The 13,547-nt window shown below is 49.3% G+C and overlaps 1 protein-coding gene and 1 long non-coding RNA gene across 2 annotated transcripts in view; one reads left to right on the top strand and one right to left on the bottom strand.

Moving 5' to 3' along the window:
* Positions 1-13,547, top strand: part of KCNJ6 (potassium inwardly rectifying channel subfamily J member 6) — a 185,584-nt gene that overhangs the window by 86,147 nt on the left and 85,890 nt on the right. The window lies entirely within an intron of this gene.
* On the bottom strand, positions 82-8,132 carry LOC118983289 (uncharacterized). Its single transcript, XR_005065684.1, has 4 exons — positions 8,052-8,132; positions 7,501-7,676; positions 7,242-7,399; positions 82-2,280 (listed from the first exon to the last, which is right to left on the bottom strand). It is a non-coding gene; the product is annotated as an uncharacterized LOC118983289 (long non-coding RNA).

Genomic DNA, 13,547 nt, shown 5'->3' with positions numbered 1-13,547 from the left:
TCCAAAGAAGCCGATTCTCATAAAGATTTCGTGGGGGAATAAAGAAAGAAATGGAAAAACAACCTTTTTAATTGTTACAGAACATTTTTAAAGACAGTAGCCTACAAAAGAAAACATCTTTTATAGCCTATCATAATCATTTCCATTCACTACTCCCAAAATCACAAAACAGGGTAACCTACAAGTATTTTATATGCCTGTACAGAAGTGTCGGTCAGCTACTTCTCTTGCAAACACTGAATGCTAAAACTCCCTAGTTAAGTTTAAGGCTTAGCTCTCCACATTTCATTAGCCAGTTATCAGTCTTGGCAATTTATTACTGTTAAAAAGGCAAAAATACATTGCCTACCTTAAAATATTACTTTCATTCTACCTATTAGAGAAAATGCTTATATTTGTGAATTTAGATCAAAGTCATTACGGTCAGTGGCTAGAAAACTGGGAGAATCGCAGCAGACCACGTCACCGTGCCTGACTCAGGCTCTCGACTGGGCTCAGCTCTCTTTTCCATCTTCTTTCGCTCACCAGAGGTTGAAAGATCCTAACTGAATTCCAGGTCCCCCACTCTGCTCTCTACTTGGGGCACACCATTTCTTCTCTCTGGACCCCTCACTTGTAAAACGGGGAACCAGCATTCTAACTTTCCACCAGCCATCAGCTGGGGCTTCTTCCCATCTCAGCTGCGCCCACTCCTGTGGAAGCAGAAGGCATTCACCTGCAGCCGCCCTTGGGTGTCGCGGGCCAGGCTCCGCACTGGAGGGGATGCTGTTTGTGTGAGTTGTCACACACCGGGTGGCTCACCCCAGCGGCGTGTTAGTCTCACACAGCTCTGGAGGCCACAGATTCCAACTCCAGGGACCACCCACAGGGCAGGCCCCTCCTGGCCAGTGTAGCCAGCGGGCGGCTGGCGCTCTTTGTCATGGAGCAAAGTGCTGTGTCCGCCTCGACGCCAGGTGACATTCTCCGTGCGGCCTCCCGTTGTCTCCCCTCTGTGCGTGTGTCTATGTCTTTCAAGGACACCACCAGCCCGTGTGACCTCATCTTGCCTGAATATTTCTGCAAAGACCCTGTTTTCTGATAAGATCACATTCGTGGGTACTGTGAGTTTTGGGGGACACAACTAACCCACGACAAAAGAGGATACACCAGGAACCAAGGCCCTCGGGGGGCTCACAGTCAGAGGCTCCGACAGCAAACGGGTCAGACTCAGCACCTGGCAGGGAGAGACCCCAGGCTCGCGCTCCCTGGGGGTAACACAGGGCACTGGGTGCCAACAGGAGAAGGAAGCGGCTTTGGCAAAGCACATTTTCCCTTCTGCCATCATCATTATCTTTATTAAAATAACAGTTGTCAAAAAACAAGCAGAAGGACAGCACCGCCTTGCAACCCCAGCCTCCCTCCTCAGAGGTGGCTGTTTTCTCATATAGTTTTTTAATTGAACTGTGATTCACATGCCATAAAGTCAACACCTCTAAAGCATACTATTCGGTGGTTTTTCATATCCTCGCGGTGTTGTAGAACCACCCTAATCCAAGACATTCGCTCACCCCAGAAAGAAACTCTTCATCTTCGAGCAGTCGGTCCACATCCCACTCCCTCCCCGCAGCAGTGACAAGTCTGCCCGCTGTCTCTGTAGACTTCCTGCTACAGCAGCTCATGGCGTTGAATTTAACGAGACATACGCCTAGCTTCTTCTGCTCAGCATAACGTTCCCTGGGTTCCTCCACGTTCACTCCTTCCATTGCTGGATAATATTCCGTGAGGTGCATATACCACACTGCACTTATACACTCCCCGATGGATGGGGGTCTGGGTGTTCTAACTCTTCGGCTATTCCGACTACTGTTTTCACGCAGTGGTTTTCATGAAGACATGTGTTTTCCGTTCTGTTGGATGTGTCCCCAGGAGTGGGGTTGTTGGGTCACATGGTAACTTTAAGTTTGTCTCTTTGAGGAACCGCCCGAATGTTTTCCAAAGCAGCTGCCCCATTTACAAACAAGGAATGAGCGTTCCGATTTCCCCGCACCCTCACCAACACCTGTCATCGTTCCCCTACTCAGTGACAGGCATCCTGGCGGGCATGAAGTAGTACCTCACTGAGGCTTGGATTTGCCCTTCCCCAGTGACTAGTGACGTGGTCCATCCTCCCCTGGGCTTATGCGCAACTTCAGCATCTTCTCTGGAGAAATGACTGTCCAGATCCTTGCCTACCGTTCACTCGGTGCACAGCGTTTTTGTTCATGCAGACGTTGAGCCCAGACATAAAATTCAAACAGAGAGCTTTGCAAAGAAGGGAAGGGCAGGCAGCATTAGCAAGAGTTTTCCCCAGAAGGATCCCCACTCACGGAGGCCTCACCTTCCTCACCCCTGCCCCTGGGCTCCAAGCAGTCGGGGCTCACACGGAGAGACACAGCTCACCCAAAGGTGAGCCCAGCGCAAATGCTGCGGAGACACAGGTACGGGCACTGTCATTTCTTCAAGCGGATAGCAGGTGTCGCCTGTCCATTTTAATTTGAAGCAAACAGGGACCACTTTCCTGTCTCTCTGCCTCTGCTCTGAAGTCTAAAGTGAGGAAGCTCAGAAGCCACCTGGGGCTGGGGGGGTGGCAGGGGGGGTGGTGTTCCTCCACCAGTTTAAGGCAGAAATCCCCAGCCCAGCGGTGCTTTGCGCCGGAAAAATCACCTCGAAAGCACATTTCCGTGATGAAATACTGCAAACACTGTCTGGGGGAGAGACTCTTAAGCCAATTAGAGGCAAAAATTATGACAAATGCCATAATTACGATCCAGGCCGACCGACTGAGCCCATGAATCTTCTGCTCGCCCGCTGGCTCCGGCATCCCGCAGACTTCTTCTGCGGTGGAATGATGTCTTGTGCTAGCAAGTACATTGCGAGATCGTCCAAATGCTGTGTTATGGGGGGCGTGAGTGGGAGGTCATAGATTCTCCGCCAGAACTGTGGCCAGAAGGACAGCACTACAGCGGGAAGTTGAACTACACAGTCAACTTAGCGCTCCGTGGCCACTGGGGACACAGGCCAGGGTTCACTCTTTTATCTTATTTTTTTCTCTCCTCATCATATTCTGGTTCTTCCAGCTGGCCCAGGGGAGAAAACAATAATTGTCAGTCTAATAGTCAAAGGCTTGAAAGTTTACCAGGCCCCTAGGCTATGGATAGAGAAAACCACCCATTGGAAATTCACCACCTTCAAAGGTTTTTAAATGTTTACTGAGTCTGATATTGTTGAAAGCTGTGATGATTATGGGATATTTACACAATGGAACACTACTCGGCCATAAAGAAAAAGAAAATTTTACCCTTTGCAGCAGCATGGATGGACCTGGGGAACATTATGCTCAGTGAAATAAGCCAATCAGAGGAATACAAATACCAAATGACTTCACTCCTGTGTGGAGTCTAATAAACAAAGTGAACTATCAAGCAAAATAGAGACAGACTCACAGACATAGAGCAGGCTGATACCGGGCGGGGAGGGGAGGGGTTAGGGGGTGGAAGGATTGAGCAAAAAGGAAAAAAGGGCTCATGGACACAGACAACAGTGTGGGGATTGCGGGGAGGGGGGCAAGAGGAGAGGGCATAAGGGGATGAAATGGTAATGGAAAGAATACAATTATAAAAACAAAACATAGTAACAGCACATTGCAACTACAAAGAAAACAAAGCCTTGCTGAGCCTCCTGGGTAAAACAAGTCAGGAGTGAAGGGTCTATGTGAGTGTGCTTGGGCAAAGGACCCCACTGCCTTCAGGGGGGAAGACGCCAGTGTCTCCATGCTAATCATTATTCCCATGGCGAGCTGGTTCTTTGGCTGGAGCAGACACGACTTCTCTTCTCTCTGAGGTCTTTCTCGCACCAGTCTCATAGGAACTTCTAAGTGATTAATTAGAATGCTCTTTTGCAGAAGGAGTAGCTACAAAATACCTATATCCTCATGGTTTCCAACCACTAAGCCTGTGGTCATGTGTGACTGTGGCAACACAAAGCTAACAAAGATACATTCTTAGATCTCCTGCCTTAGGAGCTTAAGCTGGTGGGCCTGGCTGAGCTACTCAAGGAGGCGGGGGAAGAATCCATTCTCTTGCCTCTTCTAGCTTCTAGTGACACCCCTGCTCCTGGCTCATGGCCCCACTCTTCGTCTTTAAAGCTGTCAGGGTGCATCTTCCAGTCCCTCCCCCTCTAAGCTTGGGCACCATGCCACCTTTTTCTGACCCTTGTCCCTTCCCATTAGAAGGAACATTGTCACTATAGGGGCCCATCCAGATAACCCAGGTCACTCTCCCCATCTTGAGAGTTCCCTTAACTGAATTCCATCTGGAAAGTTCCTCGGCCTATAAGGTAGCATGGTCGCATGTTCTGGGAATGAGGGCATGGATGTCTTTGGACGGGCTATTATTTGCCTGCCACAGGCACCATGAGGTCAAAACGATAAACACTCCATGTGTATGAATAGAACCAAGGATACGGCATTGGCTCCAGCTTCTCCACTCGCAGGTGTCCTAAGTTTGCAGAAAGATTCCTCGAACAAAATGGGGTGCATTCTCAGTTGGGGCAAATCACACCCTCTCTGAGCAGAGTCACTGTCGCGATTATTTCAGTAACTCATTTGGGGGGCAATCTCTTTCCTGTCCACCACGAAGGGTGACTGAGAAGAATAATTTTGAAATAATTTATGGTGTGGGAGCTTTTAGAAATAAAAGACCAAATAAAAGTAGGTTGTTCGATGTTATCTACTTTGTCCTGCCCACACACCTTGAAACAAGTGTTAGTGACCCAAAGTGGAGACCAGCCTCCTGAGAGCTCTGCCTTTGCTCAGGTCTTGGAGGGATGTTTGCACATTAAAAAAAAAAATCACAGTTGCAAGAAGCCAACAAGCCTGTAAAAGGTGCCAAATTTGTACAGAAGGCAGGACGACCAACAACCCAGCGTCCCAGAGTGCTGCTTTGAATACCAGTTGGGTGGATTTCTCTAGAAGGTGTCCAGGACCAAATAGAATCATGGGCAAGTCCTTTGTAGAATCCTAGTTGTCTTAGACTTGATTACCCAAGCAAATGGGAGTGCACTTTGACCCAAAATACCCAGGAGAGCGAGGCCAAATGGCTTGGGTTCAGATACTCTGATGATACCGAAGGGTGCTGGTTCCCTGAGTCCGAGGAGGAAGTGGAAGTTGTCATAAATAAGAGTACTGACCAAAGAGAAGAAAATGAGGAAGATGGCAAGGAGGACGTGCCCTCGAGAGAGCGACGTGAGCATCAGGAGGCTGTCGGGGGCCTTGGGAAGCAAAGCCCCTGCCTATTTTTGGAGAGCTGACCCTCTTTGTGGCCTTCCTGATAAGCTCAGTGCGTAAAATAAAAGCTCTCTGATTGTGTTAACATTCAGGGTTGCCAGAAAAATCTTCGCAATGAAAAGTAAGCACTTCATTTGTCTGTTTTTCTCAACTCCTCCAAAGGGGTAATTATAACCAAAAGCATATTCAGTGGACGATAACATGAACTTATTTCATAGTTTTTGTTCCAGGCTCCAAGTCCCAACAATGTTACCATGTTCTTCCCACTATTCAACATCAAGTTTTGGTCCCCATTTTGCTGAAGTGGATTCCATTGCAGCCTTTCTCCAGCCCAATGGGGCTGCCCTCGCTCTGGCCTCCCTGCCTGCCACCCAGTGTGGGATGAGTGGGCGTCTCAGCTGCCACCAGCTCACCAGCCCTGCTCAGGTGGCCCAGCCTAGGTAGCCCTACCCAGGTAACTCTGCCTCAACATCTGTGCCTGGATAGCCCAGACCAGGGAGCCCTGCTCAGGTAGCTCTGAGGTGGTCTCTACTCCAGCAAAACTGGGCACGCTTTGCTCCGGCTGCGTTTCCCCTTTGCTCTTGGTAAAGGCTCCATTTCCGATCTCTTCTAAGACTTGAGTTGAGAGTTATCACAAAGTAATGAGCCTCTTCTGACCAATGCATCGGACATGTCTGTCTTGGTGCTGTCCTAGGGGGAAGGGGTCCAGGCTGTAATAGATAGAAGCGTGTGGTGCCTTTCTTACTAAAAAACACATTTTCAAGAGTTCATGGGAGCCTGAGTAGAGCTCGGTCGTGGAGAGAATCTGTCGCTGCTGAGACCCGTGTCACCCTGGGCTGCCCTGTCTCCCTGCTTCCAGCTTCTCCTGACCCGCTCTTTCCCTTCTTCTCCTTCTCCCACATAAGGCTGCTGGGTCCTGAGCCTGCCTTCATAGGACGGCAAGCTAATGTGCTTCCTCTGCAAGAATCAGTGTGATTTCTCAACAGCTTCGCTGAGATACAGTTCACACACTATACAATCCCCCCATTTGAAGTGTACAATGCGTTGTTTTTTGGTATATTCCCTGGTACATCTAACCAACACTGGAGTCAATTTTAGACCTCACATTTCTATCTCTTCAAAAAGGAAGTCATATCTATTAGCCTCCCCTTGCCACCCTCATGCCACCCCCACCCTAAGGCTGTCACCTATTGTCTGTCACTAGAGACTTGCCTCCTCTGGACATTTCATATGATTGGAATCTCATGATTCCAACATGCACTGTTGTGTCTGGCTTCCTCCACCGAGCAGGTTCCCAAGGTCCATCCATGTTGGAGGATGTATCCACACTTCTTTTTTACTCTCTGTACGTGGATAGACCGGGTTTTACTTATCTGTTCGTTAGTTGGTGGACATCTGGGTTGCTCCCACCTTCTGGCTATTGTACACAATGCTGTCATGAACACTCATAGATGGGTTTTTGTTTGGATGTATGCTCATTTCCCCTGGGGAAACATTATTATTTAACCACACTTAAGTGCAGAGACCCCCACAAGTGTCCTTAAGGGGATGCCAGGGGTGAGACTCCTGGGACGTAAGGCCTGTGGGGAGGAGGGTTCCAGGCAGGAACAGAGCCTTTTCTGGCCCTCCCCAGAGCCCGTGTGGGTGGCTGCCTGCCCGCCTGTGCCACACACAGTCAGCGGCTTAGAAGCACAGGTTCAAATCCTGCCTCAGCCGCCTGCCAACCACATGTTTAAAGGCTGGTTACTTCCATCCCTAGACTGCTGTCCCTCCCACTTTACACATAACTAATAATAGCTGTACTTTGTGGGACGGCTGCATTGTTAGAAGGATACATCAAGCAGCCCATAGCACAGTACCCAGGATAGAATTCTTATACCGTTATTGATTATCAATTAGGAAACTCTGAAGTGCAAGTGAGAAAATTTTTAAAACTTACTTGACTGGAAAATGCCCATGAGTAAGGCTGACAGGTGTTCTCATGGCCACGGAGAGGACAGGGAAGGAGGGCACAGGAAGAGTAACGCGTGCAGAGGCTGCTGGCCCGGTGTAAGCTGCAGAGCATCGCTCACCTTTGCTGGGAATCCCGTTCCTTACCTGCAAAGTGCAGGAGCAAGAAAACCGATAGTGAAGGTGAAATGAGATAAGAAGCCAAACCCTTAGCCTATGCGGATGCCCAATAAACCACAGCTGCTTACTGGTTGTTTTCTCTCCCTACTCGACCAGACCCCAGAATCGGTGCTCCTCCCGAAGTGGTGCGCAAAGGTTGCCTGGCTGCTGGCAACTGTTTCCCGCTGGCCCTTCGGAGAGATGGGCAGAGATGGTCGTTGCTGTGCGTCTCACAGCAGGCCTCGGGGATAGATGCAGAGAGGGGCTGAGTGCAAAGGAGACAAAAATAATTAACTTGGCCACTGAGCTGGGCAGCTGTCGGCTCAGCCAGTGTCCGAACTGAGACCTCAGGACTAGAATGCCACCGGGAGCCGTGCAGCTTGGCTGGAGACCTGGGCTCTGCACCCAAGGACCGCTCACCACAGAGCAGCGAGTGAGAGGTGGTTGCCCACGCACCAGCATCCGGGGCTCAGGCACCAACTTCTCCCTTCACTTGCTTTCTTTTATTTCACCTTCAGGGAGCCCACTGGCCCCGCAGCGCATCCACCGGGGGCCCACTGACCATTAAGGAGACCCCATGGGGGCTCAGCCCCCGTGAAGAAAAAAGCACATCTCTCCAGTATCAGTAAAAAGCGCTTACCCAATTCATATGCAGAAAATAAGGTGGGAGGAAATAGGGACATTTTTAAAGCAGGCCAAAAAATATATATTTCAATCTTTGCCAACAGATTAAAAAGCAATGCTGATAGGCCTCCTTGACTGGCCTGTCACCTTGGAGAACAAAAACAAACCAACAAAGCAAAGCAAGTGACAAGGCTTCCCATCAAAGAAAAACCTCTTCAAATATTACACAATGGTGGTCAACCCCCTTCTAGAATTCTGTATTCTTTTGTGTACCCTGCTTCTTTCTTTTATTAGCAGTGATTTATGCCAAGAAAAGTATTCTTGGCCCAGGCTGCCTGCCCTGCTCATAAGATATTCTCGAAAACTTTCTTTTTTCTTGTCAAAGGACAGTATGTGTGTGTGTCCCTGCCCCCCAGCCAGAGCCCCAGCAAACCTGGCCTGCCGCTCAGTGCCCAGCCACCCCAGTGTGGGCGCCATGGGGCTGCAGCGAGCAGGCAGATGACCGCACACTGGCGTCTGGGTCCACGAGCCCCAGACCCCGGGCATCTGGGAGTCACGCCATCACTTTTCTTCATTTTAAAATAGAAGAGGAAATGTTTTCTTTTTTCTTTTTTACTGTAAGGTTCATCGAATCTGTCCTGGAGGCGTAAAAAAGGACTAGAGTTGGGCTCAGGGACAGCGTCCTCCTGTGACCTCACAGCTGGTCCAGAGGACGCGTACGGCTGAGGACAAGGTCCCCTCAGAGCGTCCAACAGCACCACGGAGCCAACGCTTTGTGACGAGGCACCCAATTGGACTGTGAGACAAGTCTAAAGATAGACGGGAAAGATGTAGCAAAGGAGAAATCACAATGTAAATTGGCTTTTGCAGTCCAACTGCGATACACAGTGGGGGGTAATGGAAATGTAATTGTGGAGCCTTGGATGAGGTATTAAGCTCCGAACAGAAAGGATTCACATTAGCAAATGCCAGGGTGATTCTTCAAGGGGGTGGGGGTGGGGAGCGATTTTGGTTTGATCAGCCTTACCCTTTCCATGTCTTTACAAAGCTTTTTCCAAAAGCTTGCAAAGGGGAAAAAATGAAGTTCCCCAGCAGAACATTACCCTTGCATTCCAAACACCCTAGAGCCGCCATCCCCCTAGGCATATGGGGAACAATTATCAGAAGTCCACATTGGTTCTAAATCACTTGCAGTCCTCGCACAAACCTGGGCAGCAGGAGGCCGCCAGCCGTGTGAATCCTGCCTCTGTTGGCTTGCTCTGCACAACTTTGGGCAGGCACTTCATCTCCCTAAACCTCAGTCTCCTCGTCTGCAAAATGGAGAGGATAACTTTGTCTGGAGCCTCAGGCCACTCTGAGAACAAGAGAATTCGTGTAAAATACCAAGGAATCCAGCCTGGCAAAAGGATTGCAGACATCAGTGCAAATTATTGGTTTTCAGATCCAATGATATTAAAGGGAAGGCAGGCACCCATCCCTCCTTGCTGCTTCCTGTTTCTCTCTACCTGCCTTTGATAAGAACATCTCAGGACTTGATTTCTGCTCCCTGAGGGCAGTCACCGCTGAAGAAGGCATACCTGTGAGTCACAATTCAAGGTGTCTCGACCCTATGCCCCAAGAAGCCACAAAGGGGGTCACTGATTTCAAGTGTAGTTATCAGCAATGGAAAGGCTAGACTGGTCACATTTGAGACCAGATAGACTGTAGTCCTTTCTGACCCTGTATTGACCACCAGCCCTACCCGACCCCTCACCAACACACCTGGACTTGAGGAGCCTTCAAGTTCACTGTGTATTATACAAGTTTCAGAAACACTAGTCTTCCACTCAGAAGACTACCAATGGCTATGTGTCACAAGGGGCTCAAGACCCCACAGTTCTGACCCAGAGGACAGTTATGTCTACCAGCATCCCTTAGGAATACTTTGGGCTGCAAATAACAGAGAAGCCTTTGAACATTGCACTAACCCACGGGGAGTGGTACGCTTTTCTGACATCATGTGGAATCAATGGTAGGAGTGATTGGCATGCACTCAGTCATCCAAGGTAGAGACTCTTTCCTTCATCTCTGCCGGTTTTAGCAAGTTAACTCTTCATTCTCAGGCTTGTCTTCTTTAGTCTACTGCGTCTGCCATAGCTTAATACTGGAGACTCAGGGGCTTAAATGACAGAAATTTATGTTCTCACATTTCTGGAAGCTGGGAATCTGAGACCAAGGTGCCAGAGGGTGTCTTTCTGGCTTACAGACACCTGCCTTCTCCCTGCATGTCCACATGGCCTTTCCTCAGTGAGAACTCATGGGAGGAGAGAGATCTCTCTTCTGCTTGGAAGGCCACTGAGCCTGTGAAATTAGGAGCCCGCCCTTGTGGTCCATGTATCCTGAAGTACCTCCCAAAAGCCCTGTCTCCAAACACAGTCACAACTGGGGTCAGAATTTTAACATACGAATCGTGGAGGGGGACACAGTTCAGTCCATAGCAGGGTGTGAAAGTGGCTACCCCAATCCAGGCATTGCATTTCCAGTAGGAAGAAGGACAAAAGAAGTGCAAGAAATATATGTCCCCTATTCGAGAAAAAACTCCTGGACTTGCCCATACGTCCCATAACCACTCGTAGCCAGAAGGAAGACATGAAAGGGGGAGGGAGGGGACTGGCGGGGAAGAGGCTGAACTGGCTGTGGGCACAGTGCATGGAGGTTAGTGTAACTGTTCACCACGATTGTCCTGAGAGCAGTGAAATGACAAAGCTTCCGAAGGAGCTTCAGTCGTTTTGACGATGACTTCACAACAAGGGTGATGTTATTTTCTTTAAGGGGTTCTTGACAGATGAACAGAAGTCCCCCCCTGAGGCACTGTTGCTGTATAACAAACCCCCCCAAAGTTGGTAGTTTGGTGAGTTGGCAATCTGAGTTGTGCTGCTCCGGATGGTTCTTCTTCTAGTCGAGGTGGGACCCACACATGCACCCAGGTCAGCTGTGCAGTGGGCTGCGGCTGGCTGAGGCGGCTTGCCTCTGCTCCACGGGCCCCCTCCTCCTCCCCGGCCCAGCCTGGGCTTACTCACATGGCACCCGGGCAGGTTCCTGGTGAGAAAGAGAACAGGCACCTTCGCTTCCGCTCCATTCTACTGGCCAAAGCAAGTCACAAGTCAGCCCAGGGTCAAGGGGTTGGGAGGCAGACACTACCCCTGCTTGGACAGAGTTGCAAAGTCATAAGGCAAAGACCCTGAATATGGAGACTGTGGCCATTTTTACAAGCTACGGTTGTACCGGTCATGTGACAGGAAGTGTGCTGAACAAATGTGAACGTAAGAAGAGGAGGGATGCTCAAAATCAGGATTTTGTTGAGGTGTGTGCAGATTAAGGTGAACATTCTGTACTAAATGAAAAAGACCAAAAAGAAGCTCTAGATTCCATGACTAGCGACTGGAATCAGGCCCCCACTCTGTTAAATCTTCCTCTGTTCTCCTTTCATCAAAGCAAAACTGGCAAGCACTGGGGTGAACATTATTTGTCTAAAACTCGTGCAGGACTGTGAAGGAAAACTCCATGAGCAATGCCCTGAGCGATCAGCAGGCTGTGGGTGGGACCCCGCCGGGGAGGGACACAGGTCTCTCTTCCCATCTCCTCGAGTCTGCCCCTCCGTTGGAGCTTGAGGAATGTGGGAGCCGGGCTGTAACCACACGAGCTTTCTGCCCCTGGCCTGAGAGAAGAGGTCCCCCCGTGCAGGATGGTAATGACACGGGAAGGAGGGTCATCCAACCCTGTGATTCACGACCTTAAGGCAACCATTTCTGACCTTTCCATGACTAGGTTCAGACTTGTAACTTTACCTGCCATATTTTGCCATGTATAATGTGTATCCACGTTTTTGTATGCATTGTACATAGGATCACGGCCCCTATGATATGTCATCATTATACCCAAGTATAACGCGCATCCTTATTTTCCCCTCAAAAATTTGGGCAACGCATTATACATGGCAAAATACACTAATATCCCTCAGAGTTCTTGTGCCATTTTTTCTAATTCCATTTCAGACACTCCTCTGCTCATTTTTCTTTGGAGGCCAATTCCCACATGCTTTTAAAACATCATCAGTACCAGACTCCCACGGGTGATGGGCACCGCCTTTTCTGCTTTATTCCCAGGATGACTGTGTCCATTAAAATTCACCGCACATTCCCAAAGAAATGGTTCACGTGCTGGGGGAAACCCAGGCAGACCAGCACACCCATGTCCTCTTGGACATGTCATGTGGGAAGTCCAAGGCTGTCTGACACTATCTTCTTTCACAAGAAAATGCAGTTTCCTGCCCTGGCTGGTGTAACTCAGTGGACTGAGCATGGGCCTGCAAATCACACGATTGCGGTTTGATTCCCAGTCAGGGCACATGCCTGGGTTGCAGGCCAGTTCCTAGCAGGGGACTCAAGGGAGGCAACCATACATTGATATTTCTCTCCTTCTCTCTTTCCCTTCCCCTCTAAAGATAAATAAATAAATTTTAAAAATATTTTTTAAAAAGATTAGTTAAAAAAAAAGAAAATGCCGTTTCCTGACATCCTTTGGTGTTCGCCTTCCTACTCTCTAGTGTAAGCATTCAGCAGTGATAGATATTGTTTTAATTTGTTCATAGTGGATTTTGACTAACGCACGTGGTCTCATCCTTTGTCATCAATACGTAAACCAAATGTAAGAATGGCACAAACCCAATGCACCAAGGTAACGCCATGTCCCCACACCTCCATCCCGAATGTTAAAACGTGGATGCCGGTTCTTTGTGGGGTTACCATCGTTTACTTGTGAACAGGTGGTTTCCCTTGGCTTGCACTGTGCTGATCTAAAATCTCCTTTTAAGGGAGTTCGAGCATTTCTATAATGCTAAGAACTCACTTGTACCCTGAGTTTTCCCAGTTCTCCTCACCCTTGGGTGCCTATAGAGGTATGTGGACAATGATAACGTGGTTCTCACCACAGGTCCTCACGCAGGGCCTCAGCCCCTATCAGTGCCCCTCAGGTGTTTCCAGACACAATCACTAAGGAGGTGCCTCCTTTGCCCCCTGCCCAGTTTCACTAAAACACCTGCTATAAAAAGGGGTAGATATGAGTCAGCAGGATCTTCGAAAATACAGCCACAGACAGCCCCCAACTGTGCTCAGAACCACGTACCCCCTCCATGCCTGAGGCTTAGATGAGCTAAGAAACATAAAGTGAGTTTCTGGAGGAAAATATTAGAGTTGCCCAGAAGAACGATTTTCATGACAATCCTGAGAGCATTTCTAAGATACGAGTCACAACAAGCAGATGGAGAAACTAGGGTGCTGGTTGGGTTTTTACGTCCAGGTCTGCCAGACATTCACACATCCCCAGAGTCTGGCAGGCACACACTCTGTGCTGAGAGACACGGGCCCAGCCCTGGACCTCTGAGCAGCAGAACAAGTGACAGAGAGCAGCCCGGGACACGCGTGACTCAGCCCAGCAACACCCTGCACCTGGGTGCTGAGGTTCTTGGGAGGCC

Source organism: Sturnira hondurensis, unplaced genomic scaffold (assembly GCF_014824575.4).
Source record: "Sturnira hondurensis isolate 20B ecotype Veracruz unplaced genomic scaffold, ASM1482457v3 Scaffold0002640, whole genome shotgun sequence".
In the NCBI taxonomy this organism is placed as follows: domain Eukaryota; kingdom Metazoa; phylum Chordata; class Mammalia; order Chiroptera; family Phyllostomidae; genus Sturnira; species Sturnira hondurensis.
The sequence above is the reverse complement of the archived record's forward strand: the minus strand, read 5'-3'. Positions and strand labels throughout refer to the sequence as shown.